This window comes from Mirounga leonina, unplaced genomic scaffold (assembly GCF_011800145.1).
Source record: "Mirounga leonina isolate KUSES-001 unplaced genomic scaffold, KU_Mleo_1.0 Mir_166, whole genome shotgun sequence".
NCBI lineage: Eukaryota > Metazoa > Chordata > Mammalia > Carnivora > Phocidae > Mirounga > Mirounga leonina.
The window spans coordinates 4,766,308-4,782,394 of record NW_023270418.1 but is presented as its reverse complement, the minus strand read 5'-3'; positions in this window follow the sequence as shown (position 1 = coordinate 4,782,394).

Below are 16,087 nucleotides of genomic sequence, written 5' to 3'. Positions count from 1 at the left end.
AATAATCAATGTGATACATCACATCAATAAGAGAAGGATAAAAACCATATGATAATTTCAATAGAAGCAGAAAAAGCGTTTGACAAAGTATAGCATACATTCATGATAAAAACCTTATGCAAAGTAGGTCTAGAAGGAACATACCTCAATATAATCTCAATATAATAGAGGCCTTATATGAAAAACCTGCAGCCAACCTCATACCTAATGGTGAAAAACTGAGAGCATTTCCTCTAAGGTCAGGAACAAGACAAGGATATCCACTCTCACCACTTTTATTCAACACTTCATAGCAATTAGACAACATAATGAAATAAAAGACATCTAAATTGGTAAGGAGGAAGTAAAACTCTCACTATATGCAGGTGATGTGATAGTATATGTAGAAAACCCTTAATACTCCACCAAAAACCTCCTAAAACTGATAAATGAATTCAGTTAAGTCACAGGATACAAAACCAATGTGCAGAAATCTGTTGCATTCCCATTCACTAATAATGAAGCAGCAGAAAGTGAAATTAAAAAAAAAAATCCTGTTTACAATTGCACCAAAACCAGTAAAATATCTAGGAATAAAGTTAACCAAAGAGGTGAAAGACCTATACTCTGAAAACTACAAAACACTGATGAAAGAAGTTCAAGATGATGCAAAGAAATGGAAGGACATTTCATACTTATGGGTAGGAAAGACAAATATTATTAAATGTGTGTACTAGCCAAACTAGTTTACACATTTAATGCAGTCCCTGTCAAACTGCGTTTTTCACAGAACAAGAACAAATACTCCTAAAATTTGTATGGAACCACAAAAGACCCTAAGTAGCCAAAGCAGTCTTGAAAAAGAAAAAAAAAACAAACAAAAAAAAAACGGGAGGTATCACAAGTCCAGATTTCCAGTTATACCACAAAGCTGTAGTAATTAAAACAGTATAGTGCTGGCATGAAAACAGACACATAGATCAATGGAACAGAACAGAAAACCCAGAAGTAAACCCACAGTTATATAGCCAATTAATCTTTGACAAAGGAGGAATGAATATCCAATGGGAAAAAGACTGTCTCTTCAACAAATGGTGCTGGGAAATCTGGAGAGTCACATGCACAAAAATGAAACTGGACCACTTTCTTTCACCATACACAAAAATAAACTCAAATTGGATTAAAGATCTAAATGTGAGACTTGAAACCATAAAAATTCTTGAAGAGAGCAGAGACAATAGTTTCTCTGACATTGGCCATAGCGACATTTTTCTAGTTATGTTTCCTGAGGCAAGGGAGATAAAAGCAAAAATAAACTATTGGGACTACATCAAAACAAAGTTTCTGCATAGCGAAGGAAACAATCAACAAAACTAAAAGGCAACCTACAGAATGGGAGAAGATATTTGCAAATTACATATCCAATAAAGGGTTAGTGTCCAGAATATATAAAGAACTAATACAACTCAACACTAAAAAACCATATAATCCAATTTAAAAAATAGGTAGAAGACATGTACAGACATTTCTCCAAAAAAGACCTACAGATGGCCTACAGACACATGATAAGATGCTCAACGTCACTCATCATCAGGGAAATGCAAATCAAAACCACAAGGAGGTATCATCTCACACCTCTCAGAACAGAATGGCAAAAATTGAAAAATCAAGAATCAACAAGTGTTGGTGAGGATGTGGAGAAAAAGGAACCCTCTTGCATTGTTGGTAGGAATGCAAATTGGTATAGCTACTATGGAAAACAGTATGCAGATTCCTCAAAATTTGTGATCACATTACCGGGCATTTATTTACCCCCAAAAAACACAAAAACACTAATTCAGATTGACACATGCACTCCTATGTTTATTGCAGCATTATTTACAATAGTCAAACTATGGAAGAAGCCCAAATGTCCACTGATAGATGAATGGATAAAGAAGTGGTGGCAAATACATACATACATGTATATACATGTATATATGTGTATATATACACACACACATATATATATGTTGCCATTTGCAACAACATGGATAGAACTAAAGGATATATGCTAAGCGAAGTAAGTCAGTCAGAGAAAGGCAAATACCAGAGGATTTCACTCATATGTGGAATTTAAGAAACAAAACAAATGAGCAAAGGAAAAGAGAGACAAGCCAAGAAACAGACTCTTAACTATAGAGAATAAACTGATGGTTACCAGAAGGGAGGTATGGATGGTTACCAGAAGGAGGGATGGGGGAAATAAGGGATGGGGAATAAAGAGCCCACTTATGATGGAAAAAAAAAAGAAAGAAAGAAAATGAAAAAAATAAAAAATAAAAGGAGCAAAGAAATAAAATTTGAACCAGAAATCTGATCCATAGCAGATGATATTAACTTATTTAATATAAAAGTAAAAAGTATTCGCTTTCAGTCCATCGACTGATTTTTTCAGTGAGGCGTTTCTCTTTCATCTATCATAATAGGATTTTCTACAAAATCAATTTTGACTTTAAGCTCTTGGGTCATTTTGAAAGGTAGTATTATTTTAAAGGTGTTTTCTTGAGATTAAAATAAAGTCAGGCAACAGATATTGTTAATATAAGACTTATGCATATGATTGTCAATAGCAATGTTCACCAAATATTTCCAACCATCTCCGTTGGTGGACATGATAGCAATATCCTTCCTCATCTTCTTTTGAGGTTAGGCATGACCATTTTACATGCAATAGAATATGAAATATGGATGGAATTGATGTATGTCCCTTCTAGGAAGAATCTTTATGAGCTACATTATGATTCACTATGTTCTTTTACCATATTGAGGTGTTTTTGGAAGTACAAAGACAGGCTTCCATTAGCCTGAGTCTTTAAGTGACTATAATAAGCTGAACCCCTCCATCAACTCTTGATGCACTAGTGCATGAGCATGACACAAATGTGTGCCTTAAGAGTCTAAGGCTGCAGTTATGATTATTTCTGCATAAACAGGAGTTTTCTTTTTTTTTTTTTTAAAGATTTTTATTTATTTATTTGACAGAGAGATAGCGAGAGCAGGAACACAAGCAGGGGGAGTGGGAGACGGAGAAGCAGGCTTCCTGCCGAGCAGGGAGCCCGATGTGGGACTTGATTCCAGGACCCTGGGATCATGACCTGAGCTGAAGGCAGACGCTTAACGACTGAGCCACCCAGGCGCCCAAACAGGAGTTTTCTAACAAAAACAATAAACTTTGACTACACATTTGTGAAAACGCATTACTTATTTCATAATAATAAAAAATGTCACCCCAACTAAAAGGACTAAAGCAGGGGCATAGCAAAGCCAAGAATCCATATTTTCACTCTTATGTTTTCCAGTAATTGCTATTCCCTGAAACTCACTACAGAAAAGAAATAACATAAGGACTACCTTAGATGAATTCTGTAATGTTTCTATAGCAATATCTGGGCCATAGTGAACATTTAATACATGCTAGTTAATGTACTCTCTTATCTATTGCTGATGACATTCAAGAATCACAGTTTTGTTAATCTGAAGTCATAATCTAATATACAGAACTGCTTCATAAAGCAAATGAGATATGGAAAACCAGGAATCAAATTTCTAGGGACAAAATCCATTAAGAATTCTTTAACATAATAATTCAAGTTCATATGCAAGCGTAGTCAATGATGAGAAAAAAGGGGCAAACAAGCATAGATGAAGCCACAATAAATAGGTTTCCAATTATTTTGTTAGCTTCGTGAGCTCCCTAATATAGAAAGAGTATGCTTTGGGGATGTAATTCCGTGTACAGATAATATTCGTGATTTAATATAATTGATAAAAGATCTCAACCATAAAAACTAGAGAGTTTAATTAAAAGCAACTTGTATAAAAGGAAGTTATGTTCAATAGGCAAGAAATTAGAGGTATAATTGAAGAGCAAGGGGCAACAGATTGTACTAAGGGGAAAAAAAGCCTTTCAGATGGTACAGGAAAGATAAATGCATTCTTGATTCTTGAATAAGATTTGAATGTATTACAATATTCTCAGCATATGAGAAAATTCCAAGAGGAGATAATTTCTGGTGGAGTAGAACTGAACTTTACATCTTTTGAGGGGACTCAAAGGTTTGAATTGTTGACTTGATAAAAAGGCAGATCATGTAGTTTTCTTCCTGAGTGACATCTTCAGGGCTGACAATGAGACCAGCAAGAATAGCATTTTTATTCAGTTACTATTACAAATAGGAGACATGTTCTGGAAACCCACCCTCACAAATAAGAGGATGATTAACATAATGAGATATCATTTTACATCTACCATTTATTTCACTTATGTTATTATTTTTCATGTAAACATTGTTTATTGTCTATTTTACTGTCGCCCCAATTTCCCCTGCTGATCCCCAAACACACTCACTAATATACGTGATAATGTAAGCATTGTGAGAACAAAGAAGCCTGCTTTGTTTGATATTGTGCTCTGAGGGCCTGCAACTGTGATTAATTAATTAATTAATTAACATATGAATAAGTGAATTTGGTGAAGATTTAAACAAAAAACTTGACCAGGATGAAGAATATGAGAAAGCATTTACTGTTAGAACTATTGGCAGCAATTACTCTTCTGGACTGGGTTTATATTCTTAAAGTCACCTGGTTCCACATTCTTGGAAGTGCTGAACTTGCAAACCAGGCCTTGAACATTTTACCTTTTACTTAATGTTCCCTAAGCAACTCAGTGTCCCCCAATTTGTATATCATTACAGATTTTCCCAAGGTTTTAGGACAGTGTATGTGTTGTACCTCACATAAATCTCAAGAAATTTAGAAATGAGTGTTAACGTAATCTTTTAAAGATGTGTGGCAACTATACCAGCAAACAGGAATTGCACAGAAATCATCTCTCTCTCCAGGATCTAGCCTCCTGTAATGTCGGGATCCTGTCCTCCCTCTCACCTCCAACTTCTAATATTTCTGTGCATAAAAGTTCAGCATGCATTTGTATGCACAACTCCCTATAAGGCACCTTAAAGAAACATTATGGTCTATAGATACAGAACTTAATTTTTCTTTTTTTCCTAATAGGAAGTTTAATACTAGCTATTGAATATTTTAATATTAATAAAATAAATAGTGCAATAGATTTTTTTTTACTATGAGTATTTACCCAGGACATTTTGTTATCACATTATGAGAGAGAAAGAATGAGAGAGAGAGGGAAAAAGGATATAAGAATATACGAAATAGGGGCACCTGGTTGGCACAGTCCTAAGTGTCTGACTCTTGGTTTCTGCTCAGGTCATGATCTCAGGGTTGTGAGATCAAGCCCTGCAATGGCTTCACGCTCAGCATGGAGTCTGCTTGGGTTTCTCTCTTCTTCTCCCTCTGCCCCTCCCCCTGCTCTTGCATGTGCTCTATCTTTCTCAAAGAAATAAATCTTTTTTTAAAAAAGAATATATGTAAAAAAAATAAAATAAAATAAATAAATAAATAATAAAAATAAAAAAGAATATATGAAATAATGTTGGCATGTGGTTGGAATTTTGTTATTTTCCTTTGATTCTATTGATACTGTGAGATTTTTTTTCCAGTGAAGATACATTCTTCTTATAATTTGCAAAAAAACAAAACTATGCTTTTTAAACAATTATAATCTTCTATTGTGTGTTCATTTATGTTTTAATGCTAATTTCTGATCTTCCCAGTTCCTAGTATTGCCTATATATGCCCCTTTTATTCTCTTAAAAATTTCATTTCTAAAATTAGACTCAGTGACTACCAGGTAAAAGACTCTGTGCCCATTTTTTGATGCTTTCATATCAGTAATATGTGTTTATTTTAAACTTCATTTTGATTTCTGAAATTTTATTTTAATTTTTTGTAAGCTTTGTCTGAAAGTATAGTATTCATTTGCCTTTTAAATAATAATTTTGTTTTGGTATCTGTGTAAAAATCTATTTATTCTTTTTTTCTTGAGAGAAGCACAAGAGCATTTCCAAACTCATGTCTTACCACTCTCTTCCTTTCCCATATCACTTCAGCCACAATAATTTCCTTACTGCTCTTCAAATTTGCAAGGCATGTTCCAACATCAGTGCCTGGCACATGTTCTTCCTCTGTCTGGAATGCTCTAGTCCCAAGTATTCACGTGGTATCACCCTGATCAGTTTCAGGTCTTTATGTATATGGGACCTTCTTACTGATGCCTTCCTGGACCAGTCTATTTAAAATTGCAGCACCATCTGCTATATTTGACATTCCATCTGATATACTCTATTCCCTTCCTTATTTTTTTCTTTATAACAACTTTCACTATCTAAAATACTCTATAGTTAACATCTTTCTTTCTTACTCACTGCCTTCCCTTATTGGAAAATAAGTTCCATGAATGCAGGGGTTTTATTCAATTTATTCATTGTTATATCTCTAGTGTTTATAAAAGTGTCTATAAGCGCTCAGTAAATCGTATTTTAAATGAATGGATGAACTTTACTGTGAAATAAAACATTGGAATCAGCTATTATTTAATATGACAACCAGCTGAACTCAGGAGATGGAGATTCGGAACTTTCAAATGCCATTTACTATTTTCATGACTTCTGGAAAATTTCTTTAGCTATGGAATTGTTATTTTCCACCAAGAAGTGTGAATAAATTTAACTTAATGCACAGAAAAAATACTTACTGGCTCAGATGTTACTTTCTAAATAACAGTCTAAAGGGACCAGAGATCCTTTGAAAAATGGCTGATTCCATGACTGAGACAGGGAAAATCAAAAGGAGCCTCGAATATCTTGTTGTGCTAGAAATTACGGGGGTGCTAAAAAAATGACAAGAATAGACATAGATTAGGATCCCCACTGGCCAAATCTGGGACAATTTGACCATTAAAATTAATAAAGATCGTAACCCATTGAATAAAATATGAACAAATGGGTTTACAGTGAGAAAGAAAAAAATAACAAGCGAAAGAAAAGAAAGAAGAAAGGAAGGAAGGGAAGAAGGAAAAAAACAAAGGAAGAATGAGGTCTTAGTTGCAGTATAATATCAATTAATAACCCTAGAAGATATCTGTTTGGTAGCCATCATATTATAATGTGTTCAGACAGGTATCTTAAATGGATGTTAGATTTATTGGGTATATGATATTTGTTTATCCAGACTCAAACTATATAATTTACTCATTAGTTACAAAGAGGAAAAAAATGATGACTTTAGAATGGAGAAATATTATGGACATCACTTAACCAAATGACTAACATTGATATCACTAATAATGGGACAAAGAACATCATGCATTTCCTAATATGATGTACTAAGAAGGATTCTGTATCATTTATTTGGTATTCTTGCTAAAAATGAATCAAAATTTTCTGATCATGAAGAGATATCAGACAACCTTAAATCAAGGAACAGTCCACCAAATAACTGTTATTTTCAAATATATCAAGTTCATGCAAAACAACAACAAAAAAGACTGCAGAAATGTTACATATGAAAGGAGAATAAGAAACCATAACTAACTTCAATGCATGATCCTAGACTGGGGGGCGGGGGTGGGCAGGGAAGGAGCCATAGAGAAGACATTGTTGGGACAATTGATAACATCTGAATATTGTATTAGGGTTTCCCAGAGAAACAGAACCAGTGGTACCAGAAACAGAACCTGAGAACCAGAAGAGCCTAAAGGTAAATTCCAGTCTGAGAGCCACATAAGATGAGATGACATGTCCTAGCTCAATAGTGGTGCAGGGAAAAAAGGAGTGAGTTCCTACTGTCTTCGCCTTTTTTTTAATTCAGACCCTCAACAGTTTGGATGATGCTCACCCGCATTGAGGAGGGCAATCTATTGTACTGAGTCCACTGCTTAAAATGATAATCTCATCTGGAAATACCCTCACAGACACACCCAGTAATACAGTTTAATCTGGGCACATAATGGCCAGTAAAGGTTACACTTAAAATTAACCATTAAAAATACAGAGTGTAAAATAGGTAATAGAAATGTGTCAATGTCAATATCCTACTTTGGTAATTGTAAAAGTTTTAGAAGTAAACAGTAAAATTGTTATGTATAAAAGGTACAATATCTCCAATTTACTGTCAACTGCTACAGAGAAAAGAGAATAGAAATAATAAAACAATGAGTCAATTAATGAATCTGAGTAAAGAGTAAGGCAGGTTCTTTGTTTTACTCCTAAGTTTTAAAATAAATCCAAATAAAAGTTATAACAATGCTAATTGAAAAAAATAGCTTCTATTTTAATCCAATGTGTTGCTTTAATCTAATCCCTTAAAAAGATGAATTAAGATAGTATTGATTACTCAGAATGAATCCTGTCTCATATGAAATCCAACAATAATTAGAAAATATTATATAAATTTAGAATTAAAATTCAAGATACTCTCTAGGATAAGATAATTTTAGAGTATGAAAGGGAACAAAATAAATTGACCTATTGTTTGTTTTCAGAATTAATTAATTAATTTTTAAAGAGAGAAAGCGAGGTGAAGGGGCAGAGGGAGAGGGAGAGAGAGAATTTTAAGCAGGCTCCATACCCAGAGCAGAGCCTGATGTGGGCTCATCCCACAACCCTGAGATCATGACCTGAACCAAAATCAAGAGTTGGATGCTTAACCGACTGAGCCACCCAGGTGCCCTTGTTTTTAACATTTTGATAGATGACAGAAAAATAAGTCTTACTAAGCTCCAATTTTATTTTCATCTTCTGCAAAGGAAAACAGTTTTCAGTTTTTAGAGGTAGAAAGTATGTGGCTAAGAAAAAGAAAAAATAAGTCCCAAGATAGATGACTAGAGAGTACTAAGCTAGATTTAAGGAATTTGGGTTTTACGTCATGAGCATTGTGTCCATGGTACTGAATGAAAGGGAAAATGCAGTTTCTGAGAGAATGTGTCAGTATTTGATAAACCATGGAAAATATGAAACATATCAGAGCCAGAAAATGCCCAACTGCTACTTAATTTTCTAAAAGAGTTTAAAGTGAATGCCAGAATCTATGGACCCACAAGTTTAATGGCAAAACCTGTTTAACATTCTGGAAGACATTTACATGGATACTTTTTAATATCTCTGGATAAAGCAATTAAAGAACCACCATAGTTAATCCATCTCTTTTTACAGGAGTTAGATCAAGGTAAAGCGTAGACCTGGAGTATGTTGATTCAACATTCATTCAAATAACTCATTTTGCAGTTGTGGGTAAGTGGATAAATAAGGGTTGGAAAACCATAGAGTTAGATATATAACCAGCTTACAGAATCATTCTCAGAGGGCATTAATAAATGAAGCAACATCAACTCAGAATGTGCTCTCAAATTGTAGGACAGAGATCAGTTCCTCACTTTTCCTTGATCTTTTCTGCTATGCAATTGTCTGAAGACATTTTGCTTACTTCTTCCCGACTACCATACAAATGTAATCATACAGTACATAACCTTTTGAGTCTTTCCTTTTTCTTACAGTGCATTTGTGATTTAGTCAGAATACTCATTTTTTAAGTCCAATATTTGCCTTTCTCTCTAGAGGTACTGATTACTGCTGATGTTCACACATTTGGGGGATTATGCAGTGCATTCTGAGCTGTCTCTTGGCTCTCTTCGACTGCTGAGAATTTAGGTTTCTTTTGTCTCCTAGTTTGGTACTCATCATCATCTGCCTCCCAGTTACTAAAATGTTGCTACTATTATCTCCTTTCATAAGGTTTTGTATGCTGTTTTATAAACATTTTATTATTTTTCTGGTACTGTTTTAGGAGGGAGTAGAGGAAAACACATGTCTCATTTTTAAATCTTTACCTGAAAGTTAACCAAATGCTTTTTCACATTCAAAATATTAGGGAAGAGGTCTGATTTAGGGCTATGATAAGGTAACCAGGAAAGTGCCTTCCCATTTTAAAAAGCTAAAATATAGTGTGTGTGTGTGTGTGTGTGTGTATATAAATTATATTGGACACCAGGGAAAGTTGCTCAGAAAGGGTATGGAGTATTTCATGTGCCTCCCAGTTGGACATTGGACATTGAGTGGAGTCCTTAGGAGGGTATCAGGAAGGGATCTTCTCAGGAATAGGACCAAATTTGTCTGGCCAAAGGCTGTTTTAGCCCTGCCAGAGTTTGAAAGTGAGGTTCAAAAGCATCAGTTTCCATTTAACTTGACTGCATCCCAGCACAAAATTCTACATATAAATTTTTTAAAATAAAATCAATGTAAAGATAAAAACATTGGTAAAAATTAATAAATAGAAATAGATTAAAAATTATGTAAATGATAGAAGTAGTAGACAAAGAGTTAAAAACTGTGTGCATGTGAGAGAAGGAGAGAGAAGGTTGGGGAAAGTATAAGCATGATGAGGAAAGAAATGGAAGGTATAAAAGAGATTCTCACCAAAATTCTAGGAGTGAAAAATATAAGAGGTTAATAGCAGATTAGGCACTGCAGAAGAAAAGACTTGAGAACTATCTAAATTATTCAAAATCCAAACTATGCAACCTAGAGAACAACATAATTGAAAAATATCAGCAATGTAAATGAACCACAGGACAGAATATTTGGAGGAAGTTGTATAGAAAACAAAGTGATCAAGATAAGGAAGAGTAAAATGAGAAAGTACCTTTATCACCATTCTAAATCATGTCTTAAATTATATTTGAACATGGCTAAACTCCCTGATGTAATTATTTTTTTCTGATGTAATTTTTTTTATCCCTTTATCTCTTAGTCCATCCCCAGTCAGTAATTGATCTTATTACAGGCCATGAACTTTGGCAAAGATGTAACCTCTACCCTCGAAGAGATCAACGTCTATTTGTGAGCTACAATAATTCTCATATAACATGTTTATATTATAGTAAATATATAAGAACCAAAAGAAGAGAGTTTAATGACTCTGTATACATTGATTTCAAAGTACCCAAAGAATATTGGCTTCTCTAATAATTTCTGTTACATAAGCAATTCCACAACTACTATAACATCTCTTTAATTGCTCATTCCATTCCAAAATCTTCATTGTTACAAGAAATATTTTGAAATAACAGTCAAGAAAACTTAGGTGTCAAATTTTTAATATTAAAGTGACTGATTATAAAACATTATGATAAACATTTCACTAAAGACAACAATAGAACAAATATCTTGATGAGTTTGAAATACATTTTGTAGAAAGCAAAGATTCTATCAATTTATTCATTATTCACTGCTATATATATTTAATTAACCTTGACAATTAGTCCTCAATAAATTGAATTTTCTAGAGCTTTTGAGCAAGCAATTATTTTAAATGTCTTGCAGGTTTGTTCAAAAACATCATTAAGTATAGATAGGACATCAAAAATGTAACACTGTAATATTTAACTTAATTATATCATCATTAATTTATTTAAAATTAAGCTTCATGAATACTTTTATGAAAGACAGCTTTAATACTGAATAATTTAAATTATAGTTAAATTTTATATTCTCATTACATATAAAGGTTTTAGGCAGACAATTTATCAACTAATTTGGTAGAGCTTAATTGGAAACATGGGACAATAGAGAAACCATTGATCTGGGAATTAAGAGACCAAAATTCTATCTTGGGATCCACTAGTATTACTAGTACATGACATTGGAAAATCAATTTCTCTTTACTTAAAGTTTTAAGGACTGAATTAAAAATTTCACATACCATGCAGTTGTCCAACCATTCAATTTCCCACACATATGGTTTTATATCCGTAATATAGTTTTTCTATGACTGAAGCCAGTATCAGTCTTAAAATTGGTCTTAAGATAGTACTTCATATAACCTCTAGCAATGAAATAGATTTGTTACTTGAAAAAAAAAAAGTAAGGTAGTTGAGGTATTGACCTCAAATAGTAGAATATTTCCAAGATCTCTTCTAATTCTAAAATTCCATATTCTCTAGTCTTCAAATTTTTAGTTTTGAAAAAAAAAAACATCTAAAACATCAATTTTATTTATTGTATTTATTGGACAGGATCTTGAGCCCTCTCACTGATGCACAGAAGTGACTTTATAACCTCAAGTGCCTTGCACTCTTCTGATAATACTTTAGGAAATTTTACTTCACAGTATGTTAATTATTTTTCCTCTCAATGGACTAGCCATAAAAAGCCAAGAGCCTCTTAAAGTCCTCAATTTAAATAATATTGCTTAAATGGTAGATTTGAAGGCTTACTAAATATTAATAATCAGATTAAATTTCATACAAAGGCAGAGATGATCCAGTGCTTTCCATTTAGTATAACATCTTTAAGAGTTAAAGCTATGTGCTATTGTGACTAAGCCCCTTTGAACTGTAAATGATCTTGAAAATAGAAACATTTAATAAAATGTATTATGTGTAATAGAATAAAATAGCCTAATATTTCTAAATACTGTGATTATTTACTGAGTCTCTGCTTTGTCTTTGCATTTCAAACTCTGCAGATACTAGTACAGAGTTATTCTAGGAAGAGCCCTGGGCAGATGTGTGGTGAGAACATTAAAAATCCAGGTGAGGGGCTCCTGAGTGGCTCAGTCATTAAGTGTCTGCCTTCGGCTCGGGTCATGATTCCATAGTCCTGGGATCGAGTCCCACATCGGGCTCCCTGCTCGGCGGGAAGCCTGCTTCTCCCTCTCCCACTCCCCCTGCTTGTGTTCCCTCTCTTGCTATGTCTTTCTCTGTCAAATAAATAAATAAAATCTTAAAAAAATAAATCCAGGTGAATCCTGTAAATTATGTATTTAAACCTTTTAAAAAAGGATAAAAATGTTATAAGATTAATGAAATTTTTAAAATCAAGAATAAGGAATAGAAAAAGTTGCTATGGCTTGGATATCACATTTGTTTCTAAGCTTTCTTGACAAATATGAATAAAGAAAATATGAAACTACTCTTGAGCCAATTAAATACTAGTAAATAGAAATTAAGAATTTCTTAAATAAAATACCAGAAGAAACTATATCAAAATATTAACTATGATTATTTCTCAGTAGTGATATTATGGTGATTTCATTTTATTCTATGTGTTATGTTTATACTCAGAAAAAGAATAATACATTTTAATTCAAACATGAAGAGGTAGCTTGGTCATAATTTGAAAAACATTAACACAATCTTTTTTTTTTTTAAATTAGCACAGTAATGGGAGGAAGTGAATTAAAATTAAAATGAGTCATTGCTTCTTGAGTTTATAATTAGAAGTATAAATTGTTATGAAGTTGTATTTAAAATATTTTTCAGTTAGGTAACTTTGATTCACTATTGAACCGACTCACAAAGGAAAAAATTGTAAATAGTAGCAACAACAACAAAAAAACGACAAATTTGTGAGTCTGTCATCCACGTTATTTATCTCAATTAATATGTAATCAGTTGTTAACTCAGAACATATTCATTGAACATTTTTAATTGTTAGGCATTGTCTTAAGTGCAAGAGTTTAAAAATCATCAGATTTCTTATCTTAAATTCACAGTAGTTAAAAAAAATAGTTAACCTCACAAATTAACAAGAAGTGATTTCAGAGCCCAGAAAGAATAGATGACAAAATCTACTCATGACTTCCTTTCTATCTATATCCTCCATAACTCCATGTCACACAGTTCAAATCCTATTGCTACTTCCCAAAGAAGCTAATGTTTTGCTTTGTTTCTTCTATTAGAATGCCCTTTCACTCTGTTCTTCAAAATTCAGTCCCATCACTCGTGCACATTCTTTAAATCCCATTTCCAATGCCACTTAATTCATGACATAATCTGTAGACTTCATCTCCTTCCAGACCAGTTCTCCCCACCATTTCCCTACCATCAAACACGTCTACTTTTCTAAACTGCCAATTCATTTCATCCGTGTCTCACTTGGGGTTCTTATTGCTTTACACTGTTTTTCTGAGTTTTTATTTACATAAATTACTTCCTCTGTGTGGAGGTCATGAAAACATGCTACTCCGATCTTCTCCTGTGGGAAACATATCTGACTGATAGCTCCAACTGCTGTCCTCCTATTTATCATCACGCTCATACCAAGACTATGCTTCCCACTGTCTGCTCCCAAATATTGACTGAGCATGGCATGAGTAATAATAGAGGTCCCTTCTTGCAAGGGGAAGAACAGTTCTGATGGGAAACTTTAGCTTGAGATTGATGCCTTGTCCTCACCAAAACTTCCTCAGAACTGTGCTTCAGACTGTGATTCTTCCTACCAATCCTCTTTCACCTCTTTTTCAGAGTTGTCAGCACTGTGGTGTGGTATGAAAGCTTTTCCTTCCTTCTTCTGCCCTTTATGTTTCATGGGCCTTTCTTCCAATACATTTCTTGCATGTGTAGTCCTATCTTGTTATCTCCTGTTTTTCAGAGGACCCAAAGTAAAACAAGTGGAGCTGGGGATACCACAGGAAAATGGACAATAAAAGAATGGAATTTTGGAGACCAGCTCTCTTAGGTAGGAATTTGTTTGCATATGGAACAGAATAGGAAGAATACATCAGAAATGGATTTTGAGGATGTTTGACCACATGGGTCAGAAGAAGTCAGAATCCATTGACTTTTGTATGTTTCTCAAGATACAGGATTTAAACCTCCTGGCAAACACACACACACACACACACCAAAAGAAAACAAAACAAACAAAAAAACAAAACAAAACAACAGCAACTTAAAAACAAAGACACAATGGAGCAAAATTGCTCTTTTTTTCTTCTTTTAGCGTGGATTTTGGAGAAAGGTCCGCATGATCTTGGGCCAGTTATTCTACTCTTAGGGCCCAGGTTTTCACAAGTGCAGACATAATATGGATATCAATAGTCCTAGCTAACAAGGCTGTGCTGAGCTCGAAAACCAAATTGATCCTGAAGTGACTCTTAGTTCCCTGGAGAACTGGAAATAGCAAGTCAAGTAATGTCTGCATTGCCCCAGCAGACTCTGGAAGAAGAAATAAAGATGGTGAAGTTGTCATGCTGGAATGCATATGCTATATGATGGCAGAAGACTCACCAAAGTATCATGTACCATAGAAGGACCCGGAGGACATCCCCTTCACCAAGGCCACTGGGAATGCTCTGTTGAGGGGAATCAGTATCACAAAAAATTCAGTGGTGAGTCTCCAGTGTCTGCGGGTGCCGACAGCAGGAGAGTGGCTCATTAATATGTAATAGGAATGTGAGACCCTCTGTGATAGAGGTCAGATGACAGTGCTTAACAACCAGAAGTCAAAAGACCTCAATTATTAGTGATATCAGAGAGGAAGCTAAGGGAGTTTGATCTGCAGGGAATTGTGGAAATGATTAATAGGGCATATCCTCCTTAGAGACAAAATGTATAAGCAGCCAATAAGGGTCTTACTTTTTGTCTATGTAATGGCTTATTTTTATATGTGAACTTGTGAGCTAAGGGCTACCCAGATAGGTGGTAAAGTAGTATTTCTGAGTGTGTCTGTGAGAGTGTTTCCAGAATAGATTAGCATTTGAATTGGTGAACTGAGTACAGCAGATGACCCTTTTCAATGTGGGAGGGTATCATTCTTTTGAGGGCTGGAATAGAACAAAAATGTGGAAGAAGAGTGAATTTGTTCTCTCTCTGCTTGAGCTGAGACATCCATTTTCTCCTGCCCTCAGACTCTGGTGCTCCTGATTTCTGGGCTTTTGGGCTCGATCAGCTCCCTTAAACTCAGGCCTTTGGACTGGGACTGAATTACACCACCTGCCTCTCTGGTTCTCCAGCTGGTAGATGATAAATCATGGAACTTTTCAGCCTCTATAACCACATGAGGCAATTACTATAAGAAATCTCCTCTTAGCTATATCTCCATCTGTCTGTCTGTCTGTCTATCTATCTATCTATCTATCTATCTATCTATCTATCTATCTATCTATCTATCTATTCTATTGGTCTGTTTCTCTGGAGAATTCTAATACAATCTACAAGCGAAAAAAGGGAAGAATGATAAAGCAGGAGGCTTTGAGGATGTTAACTCCAGTACAAAGTTATGATCTTTGAACAATTTTTCAATCTCAGATCCATTTCCTGGAAAGGATAGGTACTAACTGTAGCCCAAGACCAAATGTAGGGATGGAAACCACATGTGTCCCATTACCCTTTGCCCTCTCTTTTCTAAGTTTTCTCCTCAGAAAA